This window comes from Bidens hawaiensis, unplaced genomic scaffold (genome assembly GCF_021521415.1).
Source record: "Bidens hawaiensis isolate Kalapana, Puna unplaced genomic scaffold, B.hawaiensis_p1.1 tig00018769_1, whole genome shotgun sequence".
In the NCBI taxonomy this organism is placed as follows: Eukaryota; Viridiplantae; Streptophyta; class Magnoliopsida; order Asterales; family Asteraceae; genus Bidens; species Bidens hawaiensis.
In genome coordinates, this window is record NW_027492851.1 from 61,928 (window position 1) to 68,291 (window position 6,364).

General features: G+C 37.7%; 1 pseudogene; it reads right to left on the reverse strand.

The window, feature by feature from the left end:
* Positions 1-182: 182 nt before the first annotated feature.
* Positions 183-2,687, reverse strand: LOC143557009 (receptor-like protein kinase FERONIA pseudogene; annotated as a pseudogene).
* Between the last annotated feature and the right edge of the window lie 3,677 nt (positions 2,688-6,364).

Here is a 6,364-nt window from a genome sequence, read left to right on the forward strand (position 1 = left end):
CCCCCTTCTCAGTGACAAGCTCACGGTGTCTGTTTTGCAGGTTATCAGAAGAACCATCTTCTCTGGGTCTAACCCCTCGTGGGAAACATCTATCTAACCCCCAGGTTACCCGTAATCTGCCCGGGGTCTGGTTAGTGTTTCTTCAGAAGGCAAACCCTGTTTAATAAAAAATATATAAACCATGACTAACCTAGTTGTGTTATGTAAAGTTGGAACTCTTTTTACTAAGTTCTTTCTATAATTTTACATAATAATCGAAAGCTCTTGATTTTTTGCTATTGTCTCAAGACCATCCATTTGCTCAGCATCTTCTTGTAGTTGCAACGCAAACTCCAGACGCCAAACAACCTCCTCCATTGCAGGTCGCTCACTCCCTTCCTCATGCAAGCATTTATTTGCTACATATCCGAAATTCTTCAAACACTCAGGTGCGATCTCACCACTTAGTTTTGGATCAATAATTTCTTGAAAGGTTCCCTTTTGATAGCAAATCTTTCCCCATTCTGCCAAACCAGCTTGTTCATCGTTCAACCCTGCATCGATAACAGGTCTTGCACACAACACTTCCAAAAGAACCACTCCAAATGAGTACACATCAGACTTCTTTGTGAGTTGTTGTGTCCAACAGTATTCAGGATCAACATACCCCAAACTATCCTTCTCCACTGTGTTAACATGTGATTCTAACTGATATTCGGAGCCAAGCTTTGACAGGCCAAAATCAGACAGCTTAGCAACCCAATTCTTATCCAGTAATATATTTGTATACTTGACATCACCATGAATTATTGCACGCATTCCACCAGAGTGGAGATAATGCAACCCTTTGGCTACGCCAATGCAAATTTCCATACGTGTTTTCCATGACAGAGGAGGCCTGTCTATGTTGTAGAGATGCTCTCGTAGAGTCCCGTGTGCCATGTAATCATACACCAATATCATCTCTCCCTCATCATCACAATATCCAATCAGGGACACTAGTTGGGCATGGCGTAGTTTAGACAACATCTCGATTTCTGTACGAAATTCTTGAAAACCTTGTCTGGATGATGAGTCGAGCCGCTTAATTGCAACTATGGTTGTAGCATTGTCCATGTTTCCTTTGTATACTTTATCAAACCCTGTGTTGCCTATGACACAATTGTCACTAAATTCATATGTAGCTGCTTTCAGTTCTTTAAGTGAAAAACGACGACATGGATCTGATGACCTCTCCTTGGCAGAACCACAGTTTTTGGCTCCCCTTCGTTGCCATACGACTATAAAAATTAAAATAAAGAACAAGACTAAGGCTCCACCAATTCCTCCCGTTATCTCGGGATATGAAGGTTTGTTCTTGTTACCTTTTACGGTTGGTGTTTGCCCTGTTTGTGTGGTTGTGGAACTAAGTTTTGGGTTTGGGCTAGCAAGATTTTTATCCGCACTAAGCTTGAAGACTTCTAAACCATTTAAATAAGCATCATGATACAGCTTGGATTCGAAGTTAGGATGCATCACTAACCACAAATCTTGCTTGCTTCGATTGCCATTTGGGTCATTGCTAAACACAATGTAATCCTTGAATACTGGATACCCACTACCTTGAGTCCAGTTGAATAGATCAACCTCGTCTTCAACACTTTGATTATTAATGAAGATCTTAAAAACAACTTGACTCGATTTGTTGTATTGTGGTATAATGTTGCAAAAATGGAGTCGGAGCATGTAATGAAACCCAGAATCAACAGGAAGTAACCATGTCAAATTGTACTTGCCAAACTGTTTGCCCATACTTCTCTGGGTTTTATAAATTGCCCCAGGTGCGGTATAATAAGGTGTCTCCTTGGTATACATGATCGGAATTTGAGAAGCTGGTGGTAACCCAATTAGAGCTCCATATATATAGATATAATCTGGATCCCATGACCTGTACATACCTGTATCATCTTGAACGGATATTTGTCCCCCACCCATGTTTAGCCTGTAAACATTTTCAAGTGCCGTTAGGTTATCAAAAACTGGCTTGTTAACTAGTCGAACGTAGTTCAGGCTCTTGGACGTATAATACAGATCGTCAGGCAATGAAACGATTTCAATACCATTGATGAAGGCATGTGAATTGGGTGAGGGTGTAAAGGTAACTTTGAGGGTTTTGGCATCTTTTACATAGATGAGGAATTCTTTGAGGACTCGTGTATCGGTTCCAAGGGCATGGAAAGCACTAAAGTTGGTTAAAAGAGAGTAGCCATTGGATGATACCGAGAGAAAAGATTGCTGGGTGTTGTGGTTGGAGTAAATGGTAGGATAGAAATGTAAACGGAGGAATTTGGGGTCTTGTAAGACAGGAAATGTATAGGTAAATGGAGAAGTGTTAAAAATTCTTGCGGTGTTGTAAGGGATAATATCATGGAGTGAAGAATGTAGAATGTCCGGGGTGGATGTGAAGGAGGTGGTGATGAAGTTGGAAGGCATAAATTTGGAATGTTCGTCACCGACCCAATATCTCTGGTCGGATTTGGAGTTTGAAGAGGTGGATGAACCGCAGTTGAGGAAGAAGCGATCAGTGGGTATATATGGTTTTGTGCTGGTGATGGAGGTGGAGAAGAGGAGTGCCAAAAAAATGGTAAACTGAAGTCGAGCATCATGGTTGAGTAGTATGTATTCTTGGAGAAGAGTATTGATTATTGTTCTTTAATATATTATAAATAGCACCAGTCATAGATTTGTTACGTGTAGACTTGAAAGTTAGCGGGTCCAGGGAATACCAAATAAATAGACATGCTTGTTGTAAGAGTATATAGGTTGCATTACTTGATGTCCACAAAAAAAAGTCATTTGAATTAGTCAATAATTTAAAGAGGATAATACAAAATTGTTTGGCAATGAATTGAAGTACAAGCATAACAAATTGAAACCTACCCTTGCATATATTTTCTAAGCTGACGGGCACAAACATAACCGATCATCTCCATTTCACTCTTAAGAGGAAACTCACCATTTGTGAGAACTGAGAAAACTACTTAGCTCAACCTGAATTATCTTTGTTTTTTTTATCACATGCGGGACTTGAACCCAATTAGTTCCCCTTTTTAAGATAAAGTCTTTAAGTGAATCTAGGCGTGTGCAACGAGACCGACCTGGGCCAGAACCGGTTAGAAGGGATTTTCAAACCTGGAACCGGACCATTTACATATGGGTCGGTCCAGGTTTTAATCGGGTTTCCCATGAAACTGGTTTGCAATTGCATGACTCATAGATCACATATTCAAAACAACATACTTCTGGCCCGTTATGCTTTCAATGAGTTCCCCAGGTCAACAAAAATGTTTTTATGTGATTACATGTGATATCACACCAATGATGAGCACATTTACAAATAGAAACACACTTTCAAAGGATGGCTTGAGACCATAGTCACATAAATTGCGGTACACTCCAGTACGGGTACGCGGTTTGCTAGGCTAGACGAATTCGGTACGGAGGGGTAGGTTCATTTCGGTACGAACCGGTACGGTATACCATGTAGTTCGGTTCGTTGCACCCAAACAAAAAACTAGCTATTTATAATTTATATATATATATACCTATATATATATTATAAATTTAATTTAATACTTTTTATGTATATATATAAGATTAAGGATCAAATGTAAACTAGTGAGAATAGAGATGGTTAATGGTTAGAATACACAAACTAATTTTACATCTTTAATAGTTTTTATGTAAAAAATTATAAACTTTAGCGACTAAATGTTAAGGCTGAAAGAGTAGGGAGTTAATGATAAATTATATAAATTTTTAAACCCTAAAATAACATACAGATTAAAGCCGCTCTCTTCTTCTCCGTCTTCCTCATCTATCTATTCCTTCTTCCTCTTTTCGGCGAGAAAATGAACAATTGGAACACCGAATTCATTAGATTAGAACACCGATTTTGTTCAATTGGGGGCACCAAATTCGTTAGATTGGATCGGCGAATTGGCAAATTAGGTACACGAATTGAGCAACGATTGGAACGATAACGAATTCTGATCTGGTACATTTCGTACCAATCTGAAATTCGCGCCATACTGAGCGATTTATGTGTGACTATGCTTGAGAGTTGAGACTATAATTAGCAATAGAGATACGCTTAATAGAGTTATAACATATCATCACAAAGTCAATTAAGCATCAAGATCCCTGTCCTACAATTACTTTCATGCCAAAGCAGTAACCTATATTTTTAGTTTAGATAATCATTCAAACCAGAATCCTCATTGACCAACCGACATCTGAAACTCCAACTTTAAAGTTCTATGCTAAGGGCATGTTTGTGATTGAGTTTGAAAAATGCTTATTGGCTTATATGTTTTTTCAAAAAGCCATTTTGAAAAGCCATGATTTGGGGCTTTTGGAAAACTGCTTTTTAACATTTTCAAAAAGCTAAAATAAGAAAGTTTTTTGTAATTGTCAAACACATTTAAACTTTTTGGCTTTTTAAAAACAACAATAAGCCAATAAGTATTTTCCAAACTCAATCTCAAACATGCTCTAAGACTTCAAGCAACAAAGTCATATATGCAAGTTGCGTGTTATCGATACATTTATTTAATATTTGTATTTTATCATGACAGTAAACATTCAAACAAGAAGACTTAAAAAAATCAATTTATGAACGATTTTTCGATTTATAATATAGCATCGTTTAGGCAGCACCAGCACCTGGATATCAGGTATGTGAAAAGTGGCTGCCTTTTAATATTCACAGTAGGGGTGGCAAAACAAACCCAAATGGATTGTTTTGGGACAATATGGATAATTTTTAAAATTGGAATGAGTTAAGATGGATCAAAAGAATTTTTCAATGAGGTCAAGATGAGTTAGGGAAATGCTAGTGACTTTTAGTTATGGATTAGATTAAGTTTGTTTATCGGTTATAATGGACTAAACAAGCTCCATCCAATTTTATTTTAAACAAAACCCACAAAGCCGAATAGAAACCGAGAAATCGAAACCGAAATCATTGAAAACAATAGATACCGAAACCGACCGAAGAGAAAAAAAAGCAAAACCGAACCGAAAAAAACCCGAAAAAACGAAGTTGAACCGATACAAAAACCGGGTTTTTTAATGAACGAGGATGATGGGGGAAACAATTGTAGTTATTTTACATTTTGCGTTTTTAATTTATATTTTGAGTTATTCTTTTTTAATAATTTTTTTGATTTTTAGGGGTTTTTGAAACCCTTTGTGTTTTAACTTTCACTTGGGTCAAGATGAGTTAACTTTATCCATCTTGAACCATACCCATCATAACCCTCTATTTTAAAAATTTATCCTGACCCATACTCATCCTGACCCATACCCATTCTAACCCATCACCCAGATCCAACCCAACCCACTCACATTGCCACATCTAATTCACATGTTATAAGATTTATGGCAGTTAAAGGTTCCGATTGGACCAAACCCGTTTAACTATGAGATATGGAACTGGAACCCATCGGGTACGTGGTTTTGAAAAGTATGAGTCTAGTGGCTGACATACATAGAGAGCACGGGTAGCCTCCGCTACCCCTCAACTTTATAACGGTAGTGTAAAAAAAAATTGGTCAGTTTTTGTGTTTCGTTACCCTTGAAAAAAATAGTGTTACCCCTATGATTTTAAGCCCAACAAATTTAAGTTTTAAACCCGTCAAAAGCCCAAGCCCAAACCAAAAAACCTGATAACCCAACACAATCCAACCCAACCAAAACCAAAACCGATTCACTAATCCATTTACAACAGCAGCAGCCGCTTCACAATTCTGAGTTCACTGGTTCACACCACACCACAGCGCCGGCCTCCACAGCACACCACAACGCCATCCATCGCCTCGCCGGTCACTCCACACCACAGCGCTGGCAGCCGAACTACGTCTTCACCACTGGACGACACCACACTAGTCACCACAGTCCAAAACCACCGCCCACTTCTTCATCTTTCCGGTAAGATTTTTCGTTTTCTTGTTTAAATTAGAATTAATTCGGGATTTAGGGTTTATCTTTAAATTGGAATTGATTAGGTATTAGGGTTTATGTTTAAATTGGAATTGATTAGCTTTTAGTTTTATGTGTAAATTGCCAAATTGGAATTGATTATTGATATTAGGTTTTTGTTTCAAATTTTGTTTAGGGAACTTTGATATTAAGTTTTCGGTTCAGATTTTGTTTAGGGAAATTTGAAGATGAGTAAACAACCTTTTATTATCAGCAATTTTAAACGTCAAAAAAAAAGAAAACAATGACTTCGGTTCATCATCAATTTTAAATATTCCAACTTCAAGTTCAAGATGATAAAAAGCCTACTACTTAATTAAAACCTAAAATCCCAACTTAGATAACCGGGTGAAGGCACATAGGA